Raw genomic sequence first — 27,488 nt, forward strand, 5'->3', positions numbered from 1 at the left:
TTCAAATGGAAACACTGGTGCTGCAGTGCATGCTCAAGGGTATGGGGAGAGATTTGTCTAAAAAATATTCACTCAAATAAACTTGTGATTTTCACATGTGTTTTTGAGATCCACAAACATTTGTCTCTCGAGTGAAGACAAAACAAGATCAAGGCAAACAAACTAAGGTCGCATTTTGTTTCCCGACTTGTGCAAAATAAACACATAGTAGAAGGTCAGATGAAGACTCGATTTCTGTTTTTCAATGTCCAATTTTAAATGAGAAACAACTCGTTCCCGTTCAATGGAGACAGCAACACTGCCTCCCCGTGGATGGCGGAGGAACGGGCCTTAGGCCATGTACACACGTGGCAGGGTATTTTTAAAAACGGACATTTCCTTCCTCTGGGTGTAGAAAAAAATAGTGTCCACACCACCAAGTTTGTAGAAAATAAAACATCCACAGCTAACCGCATTAATGCATTTTTAACTACATTCATAACAATTCCAGACCTTAAGGTGGCAACAATTCCCCAAATCCTATCCAATCAGAGTACGCCTCCGTCTGGCGACGCCACTTCCACAAATTGGGCCTACAATGAGATGCATGCTAAGCCTCTAGGCGGCAGTAGTTAGCCAAATACTGCTCATCTCTTGACGTCACTTCACCATACCATACGTCACACAAGCACGGACTGTCGGCCGCAGATCTGTATACATGCGGAACAGTGCTGTCAGTGCACACAAGACTTTTTTTTTTTTTCTAATTAAAAAAAATACTTGTAAACAGTCAATGAGTACATCGTAAACGGAGCATAGAGGAAAACAAAAAGGATAAATACAAAATCTTTTTTGTCTGACATGACCTTGTAAGTCCAGTCACTCGTTTCTAAAGGCGACACTAAACATTAGTAAAAAGAGTGAAATACTGTCACATTATTTAAACTTCATTTAGAGTGTGCTAAAGATTCACACAAGTGTAATTAATTCCTACAATGTGCTGATCTCAGCGGAGTCTTCTTCCTCTTTTGGCTCCATTGTTTCCTGCTTCTGAGTAATTTGCTCATTTTAAAAGAGGAGCGAGGCACTTTTAAACCAGATTTCCCTCATCTATTCCAAGTTCCAACTATCCCTCAATCCCTCATTCATCTCTCATTCCTCTTTTTCCATCTTCTTGTGTTTCTCATCTTGCTCCTCCAATACTTTAGGAGACTTAGCCTGACAAGGAGGAGGAAAAAAACCATTTCGACAAGTCATTTAATCTTGTATTGACGCTTCAAACCTCCTGCGAGTTTTACTTTGGGGAAGATGACTCCTTCACAAGACACAAATCCTCTCTCTTGATTATGAAAGTCTCCTCAATCGCTTTGATTTGCACGACTCTTTGAAAGTGAGCTTTCTGGTAGGTGCTGACCCATGTGTCTGACAAAAAAATAAAAAATCACTAACGCAATGTCACTTGCACCTTAAGGCCAATCCCTTGTGAACCAAAGACACACAAGTCTCAGCCAGATGACTCAGCTTTTCTTAAAGCTCTAATATTGTTTGTGTGTGGCTATTGCAAAGGGGGAATTTTTTTTATCATAATAGTCATCTATTGAAAAAAACAACCCAAAAACAAAACCATGAGGACTTAGTTCATGGAAGACTCTAAATTGCCCAAGTGTGAATTGTTGTCTGTATAGCTATTCACGGGGAATAAATGAAAACCTGACATTTTCTTGGAAATGCATAATTCCAAAAACATTTGAGCGCTTACGCCTGTGGTACATGTACAAATACTGTGTGAATAATACAGATTTTTCCGTGGTAATAAAGTGTCACTTCCCAAAAGCTACACTTGCTTAAAAAAATAAAAAATAAAAAAAGTCAGTGCAAGAAAAATAACATATATATATATATACACAAGAGCAGCATGTGACCATTTACAATTTGTTTAGTCTTCTTTACAGTTTAATTTTAATTGAGTCCCTTTAGCATTTCAATGAAAAATGTAAAAAATAAAGTGTCAGTGCCAAGAAAGTACTATTTTAAATTTTTTCAAGTCAGTACAATTTCGGCAAGTGATGTCTATAACAATTTGTTGAGCCCCCTTACATGTAACTGCGTCTCGAGTAATCGCTTCTTTTTCTTCTTCTATTATTATTAGATATGAACAAATTATCACTAAACTTAAATAAAAACAAGTTTATAGTTTTTGGTACTTGACACGACGTGGCAGATTTAGGACTCAGATGCAGAGATAGGAGCTTGAGGCCAATGCAGATATTTATTAAACAAAAAAACTCCTTGTTTAGAGGTTAAAAACAAAGGCTATTAAATGTTAAACTAAAGGCGCTCCAAAAGGGAGGATGTCTAAACTACAAACAAAACAATATCACTCCTTAACTAAAACTATACTGTGGCTATACAAAGTTACAAACCAAAGTTCACACAAGAGACAGGACAACAAGGCTGAGGACTGTGACTGGCTCTGATGAAAACACTTAGGCACAAGACAGGGGAGACTCATACCATTTAACACATGAGGGTAATGGGAAACAGGTGGACACAAACAGGAATCAGGGTTGACACTGACACCACATGAGGAAGGGCAAGTGACCTGAAATGAAAGGAGTCAGAATTTTCAAAATAAAACAGGAAATGACAAGACAACCTCACCGCGGTGTGACAGTACCCCTCCCTCTAGGGCCGACTCCCGACGGCCCAGGCTGGTCAGGATGATCTTATAGAAGTCCTCAATTAGAGAGTCATCCATAATTAAGCGGGAAGGAACCCACTGTCTCTCCTCGGCCCATACCCCTCTCAGTCCACCAAGAACTGCCTGCCCCGGCCCAGATTGCGGACGGCCAGCAGTCGCTTCACTTTGTAGACTGGGCCCCCATCCAAAATCACAGGAGGCGGCGGGGGCAAGGGAGCCGGAACCAGGGGACTCTCCTCGACTGGCTTGACTTGGCTAACGTGGAACGTTGGATGAACACGAAGGGACCGAGGCAGGCGAAGACGGACAGAGGCCGGGTTGATCACCTTGGAGATGGGGTACGGACCCACAAACCCTGGTGCCAACTTTTGGCATGGCACCTTCAAGTGGAGGTTCTTGGAAGACAGCCACACTTTATGCCCCGGCTGGTACGCTGGAGCAGGTCTCCTCTTTTAATCAGCTGCTTGCTTGACTCTGTCCCTCTGGCGCTCCAGTACCTGCCGAGCGGCTGCCCAGATGCGATGGCAGCGGCGGACCAAGGCAGAAGGAACAGAGGCCTCAGACTCCAGGTTAGCAAAGAAGGGGGGATCGTAGCCAAAAACAAATTTGAATGGGGTGAGTCCTGTGGCAGAGGTAGGCAGTGAGTTATGGGCAAGCTCAACCCAGACCAGATGTTTGCTCCACGTTGAAGGATTCTGGGAGACTAGGCACCGGAGACCGGTTTCTAACTGTTGGTTGAGGCGCTCTGACTGGCAGTTAGCCTCAGGGCGGTAACATGAGGTTAGGCTGGCTTTGGCTCTGATTAAGCGGCAAAACTCCCTCCAGAAGAGACACACACACTGGGGCCCCCGGTCCGACACAATGTCTCAAGGGAACCCATGAACTCGAAAGACGTGGTTAATCATGACCTCAGCCGTTTCCTTGGCTGAGGGAAGCTGAGGCAAGGCTATGAATCTCATGGTCTGGAAGGAATGGGAAGGGGCTGCAGCAGGCCCATGCGTGATCTGGTGGATGACTTATTTCGGGCACATACCGAGCAGGCCCCGATGTACTCTCGGACCCCCGGCTCCATGGAAGGCCACCAGAATCGCCGGGAGATTGCGTACATTGTCCGCCGGACTTCCGGATGACAGGAAAGTAGTGAGGTGTGGGCCCAATGGATCACCTGTGGGCGCAGCTGCACTGGGACAAATAGTCTATTAGGCGGGCATCCATATGGTGGAGTTGCCTCACTGTTGGCTTGTTTAACGTCCTTCTCGATTTGCCATGTCACGGCCATGAATAACTCACTACCATTTAGTGCCCTAGCCGTAATGGGCTTAATTAGCAGCTCAGTCTTGGCACTAAAATGTCTCACAAGCCCCCAGTCTATCAGGCTCTCATCTGCCCCAGTTTATCAGGGCATGGAGGTCTGTGGAAGTGATGCGGTGAATGATTTTTACTGGTGTGAGTTTTCGTGGGGCCGATACTGGAGTCGTAACTTGACTCACCGCTTTGGTCCTTTTGGCTGGGCAAGCGGCCACGAGGTGATCTTTGTTACCGTAGTAAAAGCACCGACCTTCCAGCTGTCTGCACCGTCTCTCCTCCTGCGAAAGCCGCGCTCTGCCCAGTTACATGGGCTCCACCTCTGGTCCCAAGTGAACGTGTTGGCGCTGAACTGACGAGGAACATTTGCCATGTCACGGCTCCAACCACACAGTTCGGCGAAAGAATAGTCTCTGGTTCCTTAGCTACAGGCTCGGTGTCATAGAGACGAGACAGGGCGTCGGGCTTGACGTTACGAGACCCCGACCTGTAAGTGAGAGAGAAGGAAAAACGGTTAAAGAACAGCGCCCACCTGGCCTGGCATGGGTTAAGTCTCTTGGCTTTGCGTATGTATTCCAGGTTCTTGTGATCGGTCCAGACCACAAACTGATGCTTCGCCCCCTAAAGCCAGTGCCTCCATTCTTCCAAAGCAATTTTGACAGCCAGAAGCTCTCTGTCCCCAACATCATAGTTACGCTGTGCCTTGGATAGTCGTCGTGACAAGAAGGCACAGGGATGCATCTTTCCATCCTTCTCTGCACGCTGACACAGGACAGTTCCGATCCGCTCATTGGAAGAGTCCACTTCCACAACAAATTGCCGCTGTGGATCTGGCATTGTGAGGATTGGTGCTGTGACAAAGCGTTGTTTGAGTGCCTGAAATGCAGCTTCCGCCTCCAGGGACCAGCTAAACCTCACCAGAGGAGGGGTGAGGGCATGCAGAGGGGCAGCTATTGCGCTGAACACTCTGACGAAGCGTCTGTAAAAGTTAGCAAACCCAAGGAATTGCTGAACCGTCTTGCGGCTAACAGGTGTGGGCCACTCCCTCACGGCGCTACTTTTAGCCTGATCCATCTGTACCTTCCCAGGGGCTATGACAAAGCCTCAGTTGCATGGGTAGTACTCAAAATGAATGTCACAGTCAGTCAAAAATGCCTTGCATTGTCCTGGCTCCGCAGAGAATCGCTCAGGGGAGGCTAGCTTGATCCCAGACCCGACACAGACCATTTAACACATGAGGGTAATAGGAAACAGGTGGACACAATCAGGAATCACTGACACCACATGAGGAAGGGCAAGTGACCTGAAACGAAAGGAGTCAGAATTTTCCAAATAAAACAGGAAATGACAAGACAACCTCACCGCAGTGTGACAGTACTAGACAAACCACACAACAGGTCAAAATTATGGTAAATTCAATTGAAATAGAAAGAGTGTGTGAAAATAAATTTCTTGGAGTAGTTATTGCTGAAAAATAATGTTCGAAGTCACACATAGATCATCTCAAAAGGAAAATGTCAAAACCTATAGGGATACTCTCTAAAACTAAGGATGTCCCGAATAAGAAATCATTATACACATTATGTTGTTCATTATTATTACCATATCTGACCTATTGTGTGGAAATCTGGGGAAACGCATATAAAACAAATACCGATCTTGTTTTCAAACTGCAAAAAAGAGCACAAAATTATAAATCGATCAAAATATACAGAAAACAACTCATTCTCTATTTATTGAATCAAATACAATGAAATTCTACGACTTAGTTTAATTTAAAATAGCACAAATAATGTATAAAGTACACAATAATCTACTCTGCCACAGTACTCAGAAGCTTTTTGAAATTAGAGAGAGTCCTTATAACATAAGGGGTACAAATATCTACAAAAAAATTTAAACAAGAAGAAATATTAGGCAAAGGTGTGTTTCTGTAAAAGGTGTTAATTTGTGGAATGATTTTGGAACTGACCTAAAAAGATGTCAGTCACTTGCTGATTTAAAATGTTTTTTTTTAAAGCAAAAAATAATAAAATAATACTCACATCAGTCATGAGCTGTTAAAATTGTATATATGCTGTAATCTCTTTGGATGTATTGGTATGAGTGCAATGAAAATTGTATATGTGAGTATGAGGATATGATTTAGAATTGGTATATGTCTATGAATTTTATGTACATGTGTCGCTGGCAAATGTGCGTATGTTAAAGTGCACTTGTATATATGGCTAGGTTTATGCATTTCCTTTTGTTAAAATACATTAACCTTATCATTTTATCAACATAAAACGAATAAGGGGTAGGACTAGATACGTTTTTAACTTCCTCCTACCCCTTTTGAACATATCAACTCTTTTTTTCTTCCTATTTTTGTTTTCTTTTTTACTTCAATTTATATTTTAGACTTGTAATGTGTTTTCTTTATGTTTATTTGTTCAATAAAACCATAAACCAAACCAAATCATATTATTATTATTATTATTAAATCAATAAATCAAACAAATTTTAATTTCATTTGGAAAATTAAACATCACTATTTGAGAAAAGGGGATATAGTGAAATCATCAGAAGAAGGTGGGCTGAATGTGATTGATTAAGAAGTAATGAATGGTATGATAAAACTTAAGTGGTTGCAACAGTGTTTGAAAAGGAATACGGATAATTTTTGGTTTTGTATTCCCTTAAAATTATTTAAAGAATGTGGTGGTATAAACTTTTTGTTAAGGTGTGATTTCTGTGTAACTAAGGTGCCAGTTAAACTATCAAAGTTTCATCAGCAAGTTTTGTTGTATTGGAAACTTTAACTTTACTCCACATTATTTTCCTATCAGGAATAATAGATGTGTTCCAGTGAAAATAAAATCTTTGTTTTATCATGATTGGGTAGAGAAATGTATTTGGTCGATCTTGCACTTAATGGATATGGGGTATATGCCACGGAGGAGGCAGGACTTCCGACTTCCTAGTTTTCACACATCAGCTTTGTTTCCATTTCCTGTTTGCGACGTGTGGGCCGCGTCCCAGTTCTTGCGCTTCCGCCTTTGTGCCCCTTGGTTGCGCGTTCCCATCGACGGGTGCGAGTGTGTAGTGTGTCTGTTTCAGTTGTCCGAAGCATTTCAGAGAGTTGAGGCGCCACGGGGTGGGGGGGGGGGCACGGGTGCGTGGGGGGGGGGAGTGTTAGAACGCGGCCATCAGTGGCCGGAAAAGACGCTGATGTGTAGAACCTGAAAATCGGAAGTCCGTGGCATCTACCCCAAAAGAGGAGGATTTCTTAGATTTGAGGATTTTGTCACTAAATTTGATTTAAGATGTACGAAACAAAAATATTCAGAGGTAATACACGCCATACCACATGCTATGGTAAACATAGTGAAAGGAATGTTACTCTATGACCTAAGAACACCTTCAATTCCATCACTCTTTATTGACGAGGTTAATTTTATAGATAAAAAATCTACAAATAAATTTTTACGTGGTGGCCTTACATCTAAAATATTTTCATTGACTTTAAAAAGGAAACATTGGTTAAAAGAATATACTGAAGAAATTAGTGTTAGAATTAGAACCCGGGACCTTACTCTCCCCATATCACCAAAGGCTAAAGAAACACATTTCAAAAACACATTTATATTTTTTATATATGTTTTTATTTTCGCATTTATTTATTTATAGTCATTTATTTATTTTAAATTTTGGTAGTTTTGGTCCTCCATAAAGAAGATCTAAAAGATTAGCACTTTAAATTCTTTGTGCACGTATCACGGGACATACTTATTATACGTATTTTAAGGGGTTTTCTCTTGTGTATACGCACTGGTGACAGACAGCAAACTTAACACCACCTTTGATGGCTTTCACCTCAAGTGGCCAAACCTCTTGACGCCACTCTAGAGGACAAGCGAAAGGCAATCTGGAGAAGTGTAACCAAAAACACAACATTATGAGAGTTGCAGGGTTAGAGTACAAGCAAGAAGTGACTTTGGGGTCATGACAGAAGCACAGGTATATCAGTGGCACAGTGTGTTGGAGCAGGAATGGTCTGATGGGAGGGGTGAGGTGTCTCCCCCAAGTGCATAACTGGAATCAGAATATTTTACAGTTGGACACAGTTCAGGAAAACTGTACTTCGGTATATTGTGTGCACTTGGTAACACACACAAATGTGCACAAGCATGAAATTTTAATCTAGACTGAAACTAGAATCCAAAGAATCCCAAAACACAAACTTCTCAAATAATCAGTGCTCCTTAACCACTGACAGATTATTCACCATCTTTTATCTTCTCACCATGATATACAGAAAATATATACATAAACAGTACATACACCTACTACTCAATCAAATTCACCAAAATCTTGTTACACCACATTCACCACACTTTAAACCTGGCTTTAGCTGGTCTAAAAATTCTAGTCAGGTTTCTGTCATCAAATTGTCAGGTAGTCAAATTGGGTGCTGTGAAACATTTCATTCTATAAGTTCTTTTTTTTTGTCTAGAAGCAAGAAAAACAGAGACACTGTGATGAAGTGAAGCACCTTGGAACTTGAGAGGATGAACTGTCCGACTATGTTGTGAGCTGGCAGCACATACCTCCTCCTCAGGCATCTTGGGAGCTGCCTGATGAAACTTAAATGAGCTTGTCATTGAAAAAAACGGGTACTGGTTCTTTGGAGATTTGAGACGAGGCAGCACAATGGGAAAGCCCTGGCACCGGCAGTCATGTGAGAATACAAGAAACAACGCTGTGGTTCCACAAACAGACTGACTCCAGGATTGTGTCTCGCCTTGAATACTTGTGAAAACTCACTGTTGTTATTATATATATATATATATATATATATATATATATATATATATATATATATATATATATATATAGATCGAGTCCGGGCTTCGGCCTTCCTGGGAGGAGTTTGCATGTTCTCCCCGTGCTTGCGTGGGTTTTCTCCGGGTACTCCGGTTTCCTCCCACATTCCAAAGACATGCATGGCAGGTTAATTGAACACTACAAATTGTCCATAGGTGTGATTGTGAGTGTGGATGGTTGTTTGTCTCTGTGTGCCCTGCGATTGGCTGGCAACCAGTTCAGGATGTACCCCGCCTACTGCCCGAAGCCAGCTGGGATAGGCTCCAGCGCCCCCGCGACCCTTGTGAGGACAAGCAGCCAAGAAAATGGATGGATGGATATTTATATATGATATTCAGCTAAAGGCAAGTAAAATTATTATTATTAGATGCACAATAGCTGCAACAATAAACAAAATGTCTTTTCATTTTGAGATTACGTGGGTACAAATTTATTTTGTAGTGTTAAATGTTGGATTTACACTATTTTTCGGTCTATAAATCACACTTTTCTTTAATAGTTTGGTTGGTCCTGCGCCTTCTACTCAGCTGCAAATTGTGTATATTAAAATGGTCCCCTAAATCTCCATTCCCTTATATTGTGTTGAGTTTCTAACTTTAGGTGCATTTCATCATGCTAAAGAAGGTGGCCACTGGCGGTAGAACTAGAAAGTACGGTAGATGAAGAAATGAAAGAAGATGAAGTACTCATGTGAATTAATGTGCGCCTTATCGCGAGCTTAGCGGCAGATTGCTTAGACCAAGGATTTACAGCACCATAAGGCGCAATAACAAACCAGGATTCTGCCTTTGGCGTGGCGTGAGATTCTAGTTAAGGTATGCCATTTTAAACAAAAAAAAAATCCATACTTACAATTGAAAGTTTCAAATCCAACCAAATCTTGTTTTCTGCTGTCAACACAGGGTGCGTTTGGAAATTCACTATGATGCCTTAACACCACTCTGAGTGTGTGTGCTCGGTAGAGGTGGCAAATCCAGGTCCAGAAAGTAAAAACCCTGCCACAGTTTGGCTTTAGCCCCAGGTGCTAGCTAGCTAGCTCCCTAGCAGGTAAACGAGCGCCATGGGAGCTAGCTAGGGAGCTAGCTAGCTAACAACTGGGGCTAAAGCCAAACTGTTGCAGGGTTTTTATTTTCTGGACCTGGATTTGCCACCTCTGGTGCTTGGAGAGACAGAGCACGCTCCCCTCCCATTAGTTTCCGAACCCAGTCTATGTTAACCAATCCGGAGCTTGTGCTTAAACTGTGTCAATTTGTACCGTCTCAAGCACTTGGCTCCAGAATTACTTTTTTGGGGCACTCTGAATAACCGAGCGACACATTTGAACGATGCTCTGCATTTCCGAAAAGTCGTAGTGAAGTAGTGCGCGCTCGAAGCATATTTCCAAACGCACCCACGATTAGGCAATGGGGATTTTGGGTGCGAGTTACAATAATAAATATGAACATAGTTTGTATTTAGGTAGAGATACTTCCTAAGAAAGTAAATAGTAACTTCCACTAAGTTTCCAAGCAAACAGTATTGAGGATATTTTTCTACCAACATTGGAGGTTTATGTGAATATAGACTTTAGCTGATGTTATGCCGCTCTCCTATTGACAAGCGGCCTTTTTCTGTGCTAACTGTTAGCATGTTAGCGTCTTCTTCCATTTCAGTAGTCTTAAGCATGCACTACTTCTCCACTGAGGCACAATGAACATATTGGTCCAAACCTGTGGTTAGCATTGTAACGATTTTCATTTTCTTGGGAGCAAATTTAATGTAGTTACACACGACAAGTCCAAATCTTTCCCAAAAGGTTACAGGTTAGCCAAAGGTTGTTGTTATGGGCTGAAAAAAAATACAACTAAGACATCAATATAATCTCACTGTTTGAAATTTAAATTACTTATGATGCAGGTTACCGAAGTGAGTATCAAAGGTTGTGGGATGTTTTCTTTTAGCACGTCCACTGAGTCCAATTCCACAGGACCAGAGACTAAAATATCTTCGCACTATAGAAGGAAGTAAAGGTTGTAATGGACTTTGTTGTCTTTGCAAAAACCTCACTTGATTTATTTTCTTTCTGCAGAGTTCATTTAGAAGCGATAGAGCATAAAAAAAAAAACTGTACCACAAACGTGCAATGCATGCACAAGCACACACATAGTTGCTCCTGATGACTCACTCATCCCCTCTCCTATATTTGGACTTATCTCTGGTCTAAGCTAAATTGAAAAGAAGCATCCAAAGAAAGAGTGTGTGTTTGTGTGCACCTGGAGGGGTGGAGTGTTACTAATTGCATCTACGCCTTCCCAGTCTAGGTAAGAGCAACGTGACAATGGCATGCTCATAGTGCAAAGACCTGATATGGGCCTGCCGTCTGGCTTGAGTAGTAAAGAAACAAGATTGGACTGACTGTACTATAAGGGGATTAGATGTGTTAGAAGAGTGGCATTACTCTCTTGTCTATATGTCATGCCTATTGTACAGTTGGTTCATTTCAACTTTTCAAAACTGAATGGAAGCATCTTTATCTCATTCCCTTTTTACTTATAATTTTTCATCTACCAAAGGCTATTAACCACTCTTACGACCAGATACTTATAACCTAGGCATGATTTATACAGTAAATTTATATATATATGTTTATATGTTTATATGTGTATATATATATATATATATATATATATATATATATATATATATATATATATGTATATATGTATATGTGTATGTATATATATATATATATATATATATATATATATATATATATATATATGTGTGTATATGTGTATATATATATATGTGTGTGTATATATATATATATATATATATGAGACCACACGAAGAGAAAAAAAATCATGATATCATGATCAAGATATCATGATTTATCATTGTTGGTTTTCAACAACAATATAATATGATAAGCAAAATATCATAATATTTTAGGATGAAAAACTCTCTGATTCCTAGGCCGAGTTAATGCAGTATCTAAAAGGTGGAGAAAATAGTGGTGATGCAACAATTATGAGTCACCATTTCATGTGGGAGGATAAGTGTCACCACCCAACAGCAGGTTGCTCTGGGTAAACAAAATGTGTCGCGTCTTGCTGCCAACAGGATTCTCCTCAATGTTGCATGGTCAGATTGAAGATGATGTGTTATAACTTAATACATATTTGACTTTGCTTTACGTTGTTGCCAGTCTCAGCTTTTTCCCCCTCGCCTCTGCCATCCATTACCACCCGCACCACCACCTCCACCCTGCTCTTCATCATCGAGCGTCACTTGTTACCGTGGGAAGAACAATGCTGACATCACGCTCATTATGCAATTCAATCAAGGATGCTTTTTTTAGCCACCACCTAGAGACAAGGGGTCATTCAAGCATGCACATCTGCTCGAGGGAGTGTGTGTGTCTCTGTGTTTGTGAAAGATAGGGAGAGACAGAGAAACAAACAGACATACTGCAGTGGTGTGCACACATGCACGAGACAATGTTTATGTTTGATGCAATTACCACAAAGATTTGAACCAGAAATTAAAGCTAAGAGGAAAAAGGTGGAGGAGCTCACAGAAACACATAGTAGTCATGTATGTCAAATTTTATTGGTGAGCTAGATCCAAGAAGGAAATGGCACATTTACAGTAGGATACTGACAAGTTCAATCAAATGTATATAAAATTTGAGGTGGACACTTTCATGTCATAAAGAACTCGTCAATAACAGACGGAAGGTCCTACCTCTAGTAAAATGACAATCAAAAAAAGTCATTGCATCTTAAGCCGAGCTGTACCATATCAAATTGAATCGTAATCCCTCTGAGTTCGAGTCGAATCGTTCTACTTACATGGCGAATCATGCTACAATTATTTCACAATCAAATATCAAATAGTCTTTTGTGCAGAAAGGAACATCCCTATACATATTTAATGCCAGACGTAGGCAGGTCAGTCAGTCCGTCAAAGATGGATGCTTATCTTCCCGACGAATGACGAGAAATTTAAAAAGAATGACGGAATAAGCACTGACGGAAGTAGGTTTTCGTCCGTCAGTGTAATCTTCACTAACTGGGTGAAGTACCAGCAGACGTCTCAGCCCGTCACTGGCTTGTAGTACTTGTAGTAGTAGAAGTACTTGTAGTAGAAATACTTAGTAGCAGTACTTTTAGTTATTGCAGTAGTGGCAGTACTTGTAATACTTGTAGTAGTACTTGGTACTGTTGTGTTGATGAATGTCGAAATTGACGGACTGACGGTCCTAAAATAGTGGCAATGATAACAGTGATAACAGAAGCGTGGTTAAAATAAAATAATTTACTGACAGGACTGACAATTATAGTTTGGTTCGGCTTGAAAAATGACGAACTGACGATGACATAGCCCAGGGCTCTGACAAATGATGGACCAGCAAAATTTTGTAAATTGCCCACCTAGTACTGGTTTAAAAAAACATCAATTACTTAAACCCGATCAAAATAAATGAAAATCAAGATAATCTTACTTTTTTGGAATGCTTACAAAACACAAAGTGCTTATAATTATTTTTTTCTAAATTAATGAATGAAAGACAGTTTTGTTTCGATCAGTCATCTAAAAAACACACACAGATGTAAGATCATCAGGTGAAGCTCACGCTTATTTACGCCAACCCTTTTTACAAGATCAAAGCTTTCTAAACAATTAACTCAAACATCACACAAAAATAATACTCTTAATAATACATTAAAGCCACAGTGTGTAATAGTTGACCACTAGATGTTGTTAAATAATAGAATGCCGCCAAAGCATATACATTTTGAAACACGTAAATTACCAATATTATTATTTGGCGTGAACGAGGGAGCATAACAGCGAGCAACACCAATTTGGCAGCTGGGGAGTACCCCGGCAAGCGACGCTGAAAGACCGAGTGAGCTGGAGTTAGCCGAAGCAGCCAACAAGAGCGCAGTTAGTGGGAGTTAGCCGAGCCATAGGCTGGATCAAGCGGCTAACAAGAGTGGCTATTCAAGTCATCATTATTTATATAACAGTGAAAGAAGCTAGTAAAAGCTTTCGAGAGCAAAGCAAAGGGCAACAAGCGGCGGGAGCCCAAATCACAGGAATCAGCGATGACCACCTGCAGGCCCCAGCTGTGGAAAGTAAGCGGTTGTCGACCCGTTGAATCCGACAACAGATGCAAGCACTACCAGGGCTAACTACGTTTGCGAAGTTGGCATCTGCAGCAGGAAGATGGCGATGAAACATGTCTGCCTCTTGTAAGGTGAGGCCATAGCCATGTAATATATATAGCGATTATTAGACCAACGATTATATATATAAATCTACGTTGATGTGATAGGATATTATTTTTGCATATTATTGAAATCAATAGTGGGTTTTTAAAATGAATTAACTATTTGTTCACCACTAGATGGCACTAATTATTACACACTATGCCTTTAACAATAACAAGAGCAAGACATCACCTTCATTCTCATAATTTTCAATAACCTTACTTTTAAAAAAATGTTTAGGCTTATATATTGTCTGGCACCTTTTCAGGTCTTCATCACGATTGTTCCATACTTTTACACCACATTGATATTCTATTTTAGTCCTGGTTTTTATTGTCGAAATTTGGCTTCCCCCGTCATTCTTAAAAAAAAATCCTTAAAATATTTTCTGTATGACAAGGTAGCTCTTTGTAGTACAATTGATACATTGTCAGTGCTATTTTATATTTAAAGCTAAAGCTATATTTGAAAACATTTGCAATGAAGTGGTAGCTCATAGCTAGAATGTTCGTGTGTGCATGAATAATACTGTTAGCCAGTAAATCTAAAACAATAAAGAAATAATAGTCAGTAAAACTTTATGTGAGTTTGCCTTCTTGTGCCACATGATGCCATATTTTGTGCACGCCGTTGGTAGCCTCTGAATATACATTGTTAAAAAAACAAAAACTCTAACTTGTGTCAATTTCATATGCAGAAGCAAATTGACTTTCTGCAGTGAGCCTTTCAAATGTTTGTAGGCTAACTGTTGATGTACAAGAGTCTCTCAATAAATTCTGCAATCTTTCTTCTTCTTGGTTGGGAACTCTGGAATAATAACTTCATTATCATCCTGTGCTCCTTCTCTAAAGAGACACCACTGACAGTCTTTGCTGCTAGCAGAAACACCAACAGGAAATTGTTTGGCATAACGTTATTGTGTCTTTTTGATGTCCGAATACAAGATTTCAAAGAGGAAGAAGTGAAGACTTCATGACTTGTACAGCAGGGGTCAGAATGTCATATGGGTTATTAGAGGACACTCGCAGTTGGCTTAAATAGTTATTTGTGACTTGCAAGCACAATCTCTGCATGGGGAAATTAACTCTTACTTCTACATTTTCCTCACAAACAAAGCTTAATTAAAATGGGACTAAGTTTGTGTTTTTATGGGACTTTCGAGCTTTTGTAAGCATAACTGCTGATTAGGCAGAAGTGTGTTGCATATACATCTCTGGAAAGTCTTGAGGGCTTTAAAGATTACCACTTGATAAGACAAAATGTCAGACTGTTTGTGTGTAGCCTACAGTTTTTATGCCTATTTCTCAGATAAAAATTCAAATGATCAAAACAAATCGTTGCATTTTCACACCATTGGATCACTTTGCTTATGTCATGTTGGCCAAAATGAATTACAATGGGTCTCTGTTGAATTGTCACGCCTCACAACATGTTTACATATGCAAAATGGTTGAACAAGTTGTCACAATATGTCAAGCACAAATCTAATTTCCTTTAGACTTTTTTTTGCCAGGTGAATTTTGACATTTTCTAATGAGGGGAAAAAATGTGAAGTATATGAGCTCAACCAATGAAGAAAGAAAGAAAAGAAAGAAAGAAAGAAAGAAAGACAGCAATCCCCAGAAACCAGACAGAAATAAGGGATGACATCATAGTAATCTTATCAGGTTGGGACGGCACCAGTCACATGATTAAATCAGAGCAATAAACAATCTGATTGGACAAAATAACACATTTGCTCCAAACAACCGTATACAGTATGTTCGACCTAGGGGCAGTGAACAGTATAAGGAAAATAGCCAATATTGCCAAAAGACCCACTAATATTCAGTGATGGAGTTTGCAGTTTAAAAGTAACAATAATAGAATAATAGTAGCACAACATTTTCTACACTTAACGCTAACTTTGCTGCAAGGCTTTTTGAGGGAGAAAGAAAATGTCCCTCCCGTTTCTTCACATGCCCCCATTTTAGTCTGAGTGTTGGGACGCCAACACCTTCTAATCCCCAAATTACACTCACTCATCTCAAGTTTACACACACCTTTGATATGTGCCCATGTACTGTATATTTAAGGATCATCATGTGCCAGGCCAAGGCATCCAAGGTTTTAGCCTGTGTAAGAACATCTCCTCCCTTGGATGAGACCTTGGTTATTTTCTCCAGTGGGTCAGGTGACTGGGCCAGCTGGCCGTTTCCCTTCATCATGTGACGCATGGGGGCTCCTCTCAAAGAGGCACTGGTAAGGGGGGTGATGTTAGCGAGACGGTCGGCCAAACAGCACCTACATGTATTTATAGGTGAAACTCAATTCATTGTTTTGGCACTCCTTAAGCAGAATGGGATTCTTAAATAATAAATATATTAGGGCCTAAACAATATATTTTTTAGGCCAAATCTGATTCCAATATTTGGCAGAAAAAAAATTCCCCAAAATTATTAATTGGCCAAATGTTTTTTTTTTAAATAACTTATTTTTGGTCCCTTAACTCCATACAATAACAATATGATTTAAGGCGGAACGTTTGATTATCATTTAACATTAAATTTGCTCTTTATCACATATATTTAACTTTGCTTCAACGTTAAATAATATTTCTCCTCCTCCATTATTTTCTTTGCCATGAAGTGACGACTTCAAAATAAAAACCAGAGACACCTTTCTCACATGTCAAAGCTCGTCATCTTTGACAGAGTTGCATTTGAAATACATAAATATTTATTTTATACTTACAGACATTGCGTCTTAACAGGCATATGTGAGGATTAATAAAGATGTAATTAATAATAATAAATGTATATATTTCGGTAGCAACACATCAACAGAGATAATAGATAAGTGCGTAATTCACACAGAATAATGTTCTGTCAGTTAGTGTTTCGTCAACAAAAACAAAAAAATAATTTCGTCAACACACATTTTTCACCGGGCTAAAACTAGACTAGACTAAAATCCTCATTAATAAACAATATATGGGACTAAATCAATATGCACTTTCGTCGACTAATGAAGACGAGATGAAAACTTCTCTTAATAAAAACTGGACTAAAATCTATGGACATTTTAGTTCATGAACAAAAATGAGATGAAAATGATGTGATTTGGTAAAGTCTTGTTTCCTAACATTCTGATACTGTCATGTGACACACAGTGACACACCCCATTTCAAATCTGCAGCTAGCGAGTGCAACATGCACAAACACATGGGACAGACAGGAGGTGGATTCACAATGAAAGGTTAAAAAAAATAGTAAATTATAGTTATAACGTAACATTAATCCAACGGCTATAATGTTCCAACAATAATGTTAATCCGACTGCTAACTAATGCTGGCTAATTTACTAGCTCATAGCATGGAGCCATAGTAGGCCTACGTAGCCACTTGTTGATATACTGTAACTGTGAGTGAAGTTGTCTTTCATCAAAAAGAGAGAACATTTGATGTGAAATAGTTTTAGATCCGAAATGTTCAACATTAAGTGCTGACAAAATATATATATATGGGTAAAATGATTGTACTGAATAAAACTAGACTAAAACGTTGACAGTTTTTGTTGACTAAAAATTAGACAAATAAAATTAAGTTTCCTTGGACAAAAAAAAAGACTAAAAGGCTAGATTTAAAGTCGACTAAAAATTGACTAAATAAAAATGGGATGAGGTTGACTAACTATGATCAAATTTAACAAACATGATTGAAACTGGACTAAACTGAGACTACATTTAAAAATGGCAGATAAAATTAACACTCCTGTCAGGTGTGCTCGTTACTTCTTGCCCACACCTACTGAACAACGTTTACTGTTGTATGAGAAAGTATTATTATTAGTGATGCACCAAACATTTGGCCACCGAAAATTAAAGCCGAAAGAATGTGGCTGAAATAGGATGTTGTGGTGACGCAAGCAAAAAAACGCTGCAAGCAAGCGACTGTTTGAATTAAGCAGCGAACGCGGAGGTGAGTGTCCGCCTCGCTTCTCGCTGGCTTTTCACCGTGTTCGTTTGCAACGGTCGGTCGCAGCAGCTCCCGGGGTCGTTACGCACACTGGAGGAGAGAAGCGTCGCTTTTTAAGAGGGTCAAAAAAAAGACAGAACTGCCGTGTACTGCAGTACAGGTGAGCCACTCATTCTCCTGCAGCGCCTTCCCTTTATGAGAGCCACTCGAATGCTTCCACTTTTTTACCGGTGGCTGTGCTAAATACTTTAGCTAATGTTAGCAGTATTGCTATCAACAGTTTTAAACACGGAAACGCTTACCGCTATCTCCGGGTGGCTACAGACCTGTACAGGATGCTCTGCAGTCCGTTCCCAAAGCCGATTGGCTGGTGCGAACAAACGTATTTGTTTTTTTTTAAACTTTGGTGAATATGTGAATGTGCGGATTTTAAGTACGCCGCAACTAGTGTCCTACCGCATGCATCCGTGCCTGCCTGTGCGAACTACATTAACTATAATGTGCAATCGCACCGCCAGAAAATGCTCAACCCTTGTTTGGTATTTAATGTACCATTAGCCAACATGTCTGCGGTGTGGGTACATTTAAATTTATATTGTGCTTTGTTAAAATGCAAGTGCTAAATAAATATTTTATAATAATATTATAATTTTAATTAATTATAATAAATGCAATGATGGTAAAAATTGGCATAATTTTTTTGGGGCGTTTTGGTTTTCGACCAAGCATTTTTCATTTGCGGTTATCGGTTTTGGCCAAACATTTTCATTTCGGTGCATCCCTAAATATTATTATGGTTCAATCAGCACAATTCCAGGCAATTGATATGAAAATCCCAATTTCGGCCCGAAAATATGTATTAGAATAAGTAATCATAACACATTAAGAATAGGGTGAAAGCTCATTTCAGGTAACTTACAGTATGGGCCAGTAAAGGCACTTTGCATGGACGCCAATGTGTTAGTCGGAGGAAATGCATGTGAATCACAACTTCTTTTGATAATACACTGATTCAATTTTCTGTATTGTATCACTTGTCCTCATTAGGGTCATGGGTAATGGAGTCTATCCCGGTTGACCTTGAGCGATAAATGATCTGAACAAATATAATTTGATAGTAGTATGTGACCAAAGATATTGTTAATGGGGTAGATGCCACGGACTTCCAACTTCCGGGTTTCACACATCAGCGCCGTTTCCGGCCACTGCTGGCCGCGTTCCAACCCTCGCAACCCCACCCCTGCGCCCCCCAACCACGCGCTCCCGCTCATTGACGGGAGGGCGTCTCGACTATCTGAAATGCTTCGGACACTGAGACAGACACTACACAGTCTCGCACCCGTTGACGGGAACGCGCACAAAGGCGGAAGTGCAAATACTGGGACGCGGCCCACACGTCGCAAACCGGAAACGGAAACAAAGTTGATGGGTGAAAACCCGGAAGTCGGAGGTTCCGCCTCCTCCGTGGCGTATAGTCCATATTAACATTGAAAGTAAGACAGACAAAGGTAATGGTATCTTACTTTTCACATATGGTATAATAGTTTATTTGAGGTACTTCCAAGTAAAAGACTAAAAATATCCTGTTTCACTGACCAAGCAGATGGGATTTAATGCCACTAACTATGTGACTGTAATGTCACTGTGTGTGAGTCACACTTTGGATTGGAGCAGAGAGAGGAGGATTTTTTACAATTGATTTACTATTGCAGAGGTGAGGAAATGCACTGCATTATATTGAGAGCTGCTTGTAATATTTTCTTTTCTTTATTTATAGCTGGATGGCAGGACTGTGACGTGCGGCTTGTGTGAGCGCATATCATAGTATGATATTTATGCAGTGAGAAAACTGTGGAGCACATTTAAAGCTCTGGTTACTGCATACGTGACAACACTTTAAGATCAAAATAGATCGTGCACAACCTCTAAATTCAGCTCACAAACTGGATTGTGTTAACCCAGGGCATTTTCGCACCTGCCTGGTGTTGTGTTCACAGGCTACTTCAGTCAGCTGTGAGATCCCACCATAAAAAAACAACAACCATGAGAATGGAAGATCTATTTCAGTCAGCCAGCAACAAGCAGGCACACTCAAGCTAAGAATCTACATCTGCAGTAATGATGAGACACATTTGGGACATTTAACCTCATTCACATTCATTGATAAGAGGTAAAACCAACATTTGAATGTCTTGTCATAGATAAGCAGCAAACATGCATAACTCAGCCCTATAACACATAGACACACTACACACTAAGGCCCAGAGGCTGGGATCAACCGAGCCTTTAGGGTCCAAACTAATTTGTTCACTCAGACACAATAAGACTCATCCAAACAGTCACAGAGTTGCGGTGCAATTTAGATGTAATGAGATAGCACTCGTTGCTGCACAGTGTTACTGTCGAAATGCACACGCTGGCTCCGAAATACTCTTTGTTTATACTCTGTGTGACATTTTTAGCCATTAATATGGTATGAGGTGATACAGAATACAAATGTCATTGACTGACATAAGATACAATGGATACTGACATTGGATTTCACTTATTTCCTTAATACAGTAGCATAGAAAAAATATATAATTAACATGTTAATAATTGTTTGTCATTATGTGTTCTAAAATTTATGGCAACTAGTTTTGAAACTCAGGATGCTAATTAGCGAACCACCAGGCTTCCCGTTCTGTCTCCCTCTGTTGGTCATTGTTATTTTTCGTGTTTCTCGGACAGGTTGTGACTGTGAAGACAAATTTCTTGCATATTTAGTTTTTAAATGTGCTTCTGATTTTGATGGATGGATGGATGTTGATAATTCCAAATATAATTCCAAATATAGTGTTTTAGTGTGTTGTTTATACAGTAACCATATCAATCTCATAAGAATTTGTCATCTCCAAAGGGGAAAAAAAAAGAAGAAAAAAAAGAATTTGTCATCTCAAAGGATATAAAATGAAAGAATTAATATATAAAGAGTAATAGATATAGATTTTTGTCTTCTAGTTATTTATTTTAACAAAAGTTATTTTTCTATATTGTAATGATCATACAACATGCTAACAAGAGTTTTATTTTGGATTTTCTCTATTGCACACGTCAAAATTGAGCATAAAAGCACAAATATGTAAAGATATTCTTTCAGAATATTACAAACGGCATGCAATGAACTAGTTTGTTCAATGGTAGAAAAATACATCGTCATGCTGTCGACTGAAAGTGAGGTCACAGTGCCTCGATTTCTTTTGCAAAGATCAACCCACACAAGGCAAAATAGCCACTCTCTGAGATGTATTTTTCTGCTTAACTCATTTTCTACAAATGCATTATCAATCATAATGCTGTGTTTAGATTAGTAAGAGTGCAATAGAACACACTTTTTTTAAATACAATTTTGGACCCGACTTCCCCTTTAATGCTTATTCGGGGTATAATCAAAACGATTTGAATCTGAAAATCGGGTTTGGTTTTCCAAACCTAATCAAATCATTACATTTTCCAATTGTTGCATTCTTGAATTATATCTCACCCTATGTATCGAGATACATATTGAATTGTCGCTTATAAGATATACAAGTCAAACGGTTTGACTTTGGTGATGGTTTGTAGTTTCTTTGAATTTGATTAACTTGGATAGTTTGGGCTCTGGAGAGCTTTTACATGTTGCATATTAAAAAAAAAAACTGACAAAACTACAACATGAAATTGAATCGTAATCCCACTGAATCAAACTGAAGCTTTACATTTTAAAATTGTATTAATCAAGAATTGTATCTAATTATCTTTGGTGGAGAGATGCACACCCCTAAATCTTATGATAGCTTTTTAAGACTCTGAAATAGTTGTTGGAACAAGCAGTGTAGTTAATAGTGCTGTATTGATAATTGTACTGTGAGTCTGATGGGGGATGGTGAGTGGAAACAACGAGCCAATCAACCTAAATCCAATGTGTCAATTTTACCTCCCTCATCTCCAGTTTCCTTTTGTTGTTCACTTGATACCACCTCCCAAGCACAACACCCTCATGAACGAGTCCTGCTGCTCTCATTCAGGTTGCTTGTGGCTGCTCACTCTGTCGTGGGGCCGGAACCTTGTGCCTCCAAAACTTTTCAGGAGACCCCAAAAAGGTCCTGTTTGTGCAACTATTAACATTACATCATCAAAGAGGCCATTCTCAACACTTTAGACTCATCAAGGCTTTTGTTCAAAGTCACTTGGACAGGACACCGCGGATTATCCCTGCAATTAGAATGCCTCAGACAGCATCAAGTGAGCAGTGAAAAATGTTCCCTTGCGGTTACATAAAGTCTGGCATGTCAAGTTTCTTTGGGATTGATATCTATTTATTATATCACACTAAAAAAAAATTTTTTTGAACAGTTGCGAAAGGCTAGCTTACACGGGCCAGAACCTTTATCCTTCCACTTGTCTGGTAGCACGCCATTCAAATCAAAATCTTTACTCAACCTTAAATCTAATGTTATGACTGAGATGAATGTATAACTAACTAACTTTTTTTCTTTCGTTCTTTTTGTTGTTGTTAAAGAACAGGTGAAAAGTGGTAAAGGATGGAATTAGAATATTCCAAATGTTCATTTTGAAAAGCCATAAAGCTCTAATTTATTTTGTACAGAAAAGATAAAAATTGCACTTTTTGACCAGTCATATCAGCAACCTGCAAAAATGAAGTAGAATCATTGTAACGCTTCACTGTAAAAATAATTATATATATATATATATATATAAATGTTACATTTCCAGCAGCTGGGGCGCCAAAAAAATACAGTGAAATAACAGAAACTTATTCTTACTTCTCATAAAAATAAAAAATGTTCCGCCCATAATTAAAATACAGTTTGCAGTTGTAATTTCAACAAGATTTTTGCTTTATTTTCAGTAAAAAAATAAAATAAATAATTAATACATTTTCACATTTTAAACAAATGAAATTACCTAGAAATATAGTAGTTAAACATTGTATTACAAATATTAATGCTTATAAGTATAGAAATGTGCTGTTATTAGTTGTTTTTAATGACATGATTTATGATAATAATTTGCATTTGATGTCATATAACAGTATATGACAGACACAAAAAATAATGTTATTCATCTTTCAAAACATGTTAAAAAAAAACCGTTGAAATACTAGATATTGGGTTTAAAATTGCAACAGTTTACTGTTATAATAATTAATTTATAAAGCATTTTTCCACCTCACGAGACTCTCAAACCACTTTACATTTTGACTGCTCATTCACTTTCTAATGATGAAGCATTAGGAGTTCAGTAAATTGCTCAAGGATACTTCAACATGTTCACCAAGGGGATTGAACCCACAACCTTAGAAAATACTAGATGACCACTATACCACTGAGCCATGCCTCCATTTTATTTTTATTTTTATTTTTTATTTTAGATCCCACGAAATGTATACTTAGTTGGTCGTGATGCCCCAAAGCAGAGGCAGCATCTGTAATTCCAGTTATTTGCTTTTCATATTATTCACCCTGTCAAACTTTCCCCTTTCCTTATATCTCATTAGATGTCCTTTCAAAATAAATGTGAATACAATGTCAGTGAATCTTAACATTTAGGACAAGACAGCAATTGTAGTCATTAAAAAAAAAAGAGTCAATTAACAAATAATTAATCATAAAATTACAAATTTTTGCTATTTCATTTCTCAGGAATTTTAACCCCCGGTTTTAAAGATGCATTTTACATTTTATTCCCTTAAATAAGAGACAAATATTTGTGAAATTAGGATTCATTTGTGAACATATTTAAAAAATAAATATATGTATTTCATTTTTTTTGGGGGGGGGGGTGTACAAATATTGTTTTCACAGTTACAGTGATTTCACGTTATTTTACATTCAGTATATAAGATCACAGTCTATTTTTGAAAATGAAATGATATTTTCAAAATATCAGAAAAATCTGTAAAAGAAAATAAACATCAAAATTCTGTATTTGGGGATTTTTTTTAACAGTGTAATTTATGTTCAGGGTCTGCTTCGCTGCATCTTGAATCTGTGCTGGGGACAATCAAATGTCAAGACCACTAATCCATTCTGGAGTGAAATGTACTACTTGTGTCAAAAAGCTCCATGCAGCCGTATGTTATCGTATCGTTATCGTTATCCAACAGGATGAGGACTGAAAACCCAAAACTAAAAAAAAAACGCAAGTATGTAATGTAGTCTGAAGAAGATGCCCTGCAAAATCCAGTTAAAGAAGGGGAACAATGCTGACGCAACATATATTATGTAACTGCAACATAAAGACATCTAGAAGTGTGCTCCAATGTACACTTTGTGATCAATGCAAAAATAATAATTTTGTCACTATTGTTTGTGTTAAAACTGTGCAGCTAATGGAATGTTTTCAAACAGATTGTCATGTGTACAATGCACCTATTATTCTGCCTTCTTGTTGCAGAATAAATATTGTAATACTAACACTTTTCGGCTTGCCAATTATAGTTTTTCCATTCCCATTTTCTTTTCATCCCATGGGGACAATTTCAAGTGCTTGACATGACAATGATTTTCTTATTATCCTCGAAGGGGCTTCAATCCATGTTATGTAACAAAGAAACTGTTGCACCCTGACTGTGTCTTCTGCAAAGCAATCACTGATTGCCAGATGAGCAAATCAGTTGCAAAAATGCGCAGCTCAGTGACTAAAACAATGTTTGTAGCTCAAAATCAATAAGGTTGTCTTTATTAGCCATTGTACATCCTTTCTCAGTAAACAGTGAGGAAGATTAGTGAAATGTGCAAGTAACTCACTTCAGGCTGTGCTCGAAAAATCGAGTTAGAAGCGATGAAAGGCAGCGTGGGGCTTATTGGAAGTGACTGCTTGGTCACTGTTTCAAGGAACACCGGGAAGGGAATACCGGTCAACCAACCCTGACCACACTGCACAGAACATTGTATTCCAGGTTTAACAAAGTGCGTTATACTGTACTTATTTTGTACATATTGTTTACAAAACTTTTTGTTTGATTTGAGTTCAATATTAAAATATTAAGGACCAGTACAATTACCTTAGCTACAATCAAAAGTCAATCAACAAGGCTTTCATGGAAGACTTGCTAAGTAGAAGCCTCTGCTCACAAAAAAAGGTCAATACTGCCCATCTAGACTTTGCCAGCGAGTACCTGGACAAACCTGAAGCTTTTTGGAATTCCCTTCTGTGTACAGTTGAGTCCAAAATTGAACTGTTTGGTCACAACTAAAACAGTCGGGTTTGGTGAAAAGTCAACACTGCATACCAGCAAAAGAACCTTCACCCTACAGTGAAGCAGGGTGGTGAGAATGTTTACGGAATTCTGGGCTAACTTTTCATCTTCAGGACCTGGACAACTCCACATAATCCAGGGAATCATGAATTCAGAGGAATATTGTGAAATCCTGTAACATAACCTGAAGCCGTCCTTTGTGAAGTTACAGCCTGATAGAAGATAGATCATGCAACATGACAATAATCCAAAGCATTCCAGCAATACAACCAAGGAATGGCTGAAGAACAACAAGATTCATGTTCTGGATGTGCCCCATCAAAATCCTGACTTAAAGTGTTTCAAAATACTGTGGCGGGACCTGAAGCGGACAGTTTATGCTAAACGTCCATCCAACCTCTCTCAACTGGCTGCACTTTGCAAGGAAGAGTGGCAAAAATTCCCCCAAAGTAGATGTGAAAGACTGATAAATCACTAAAGAAAGTGTTTAGATGAAGTTCTCATTTCAAAAGGAGGTGCAATGTCCGATTAAGTGAGAGGTTCACATACCGGTACATTTGCACCCATGAAATATGAGGTTTTTTTTAAATCAACAACTTTTGTTGAAGAATGAATGACAATGTTATCATTCTTTTTGTTCAAGTCCATTATTTTCAATGTCAGCAATATTTTATACAAAAAAATCTGACCATGCCACACCACAAACTTTTGAGCAGCACTGTATATATATATATATATATATATATATATATATATATATATATATATATATATATATATATATATATATATATATAGTTTACAGTTGGCTAAATAACATTCATGTTTTATGTAATCATATAAGACAAATAACGTGTAGCAAAGTGATGATGCAGGAGAGAGAGATGAGAGTAGAGGAGAGTAACCTAGAGAGAAGCACAGGGTGTCATTGCATTACCACACTGATAATACCTCATACCGGTACTTGCCTATCCCTAATATGACATCATACAAACACCGGAACTAAAATATAATGTCACTTGAAAGTTTACTATCTAGTAACTTTAACTCCCAGTGCTTATCTATCGCAAGCTTATTTCCCCTTTTTCATACAGTAAAATAGAATCAGGCCCAATCTGACTGTGCTGCTAAATTATGTTTGACTCTGCCAAAATTACATTTTTAGTGACATCAAGCATAGAACAGCTCAATACCCTTTGTAATTGTTTCTCAATTTAGCCATTTTCCTTCCAGTAATTCACTCTGCTACTGGCCCCATACAGGGGAAGAATGCCGATGTAATGTTCCAGCTGAGTGTGAGAAAGGGGGAACTGTGGACTGAATGCCATCATTAGTCGTCAACCACAATGGCGTCCACACCAATAGGGGAAGGCTGTGCATAAAGAGCCTCCAATGCACAATGGGCCTTCTCTCACAATCAAAGCTGTCACAATATCTGCTGTAATGAGCAACATGACAGATTGGGCAACAAATCACATGGTAACAAAATCACATTGTGTGCACCAAGGAGAGGGAAAATGTGGGTGGTGGAGTTTTGACCAGCACAGGGGAAGGAGGGCTGTGATGTTTAGTACTGAAAGCATACAGTGGGTGGGAATGCTGTTATTTCATCCCTTGTTGAATTTGTAAGTTTGCTCTCTTGATAAAGACAATAACTGTATCCCTTTTTTATGCTTGTTTTTTTTTTTTATTATTATGGTAATAGTATAATAATCATGATTTGAATCCTCTCAACTTCTGCCCCAATGACAGTTTTTCCTTAGCATGTTTGCCTGTCCCCGTGGCTGTTCAGTGTTTTTGCCGCAACAACAAAGTGTGAATCTCTACCGTTCTGTTCATCTCAAGCCAAACAAAAAAAATGCATATAAAAACACAATATTAAAGTCATTATGCATTTTATTGAGTGGAATATTTGGTCTCCTACAAATCAGCCAGAATTTTGGCTCATATCAAAAATACAAACTATACTATATAATATTTTTTTTTTTAAATCCCCTATACAACTCGTGTATAAAGCACACGTTCTACTTATTTTTTATGTTTTTTTTTTTTTTTTAAATACCAACATCAATGAATGAATGAACAAATAAGGAAATTACATTTTCTAACCGTAGGGGGAGTTCTGGAGCAAAAAGAAAGAAAGAAAGAAAGCAATATTTCTTTGAATGCTACTTTAA

This window comes from Leptonotus elevatus, chromosome 20 (assembly GCF_054856555.1).
Source record: "Leptonotus elevatus isolate MCC_2025b chromosome 20, RoL_Lele_1.0, whole genome shotgun sequence".
Classification (NCBI taxonomy): Eukaryota; Metazoa; Chordata; class Actinopteri; order Syngnathiformes; family Syngnathidae; genus Leptonotus; species Leptonotus elevatus.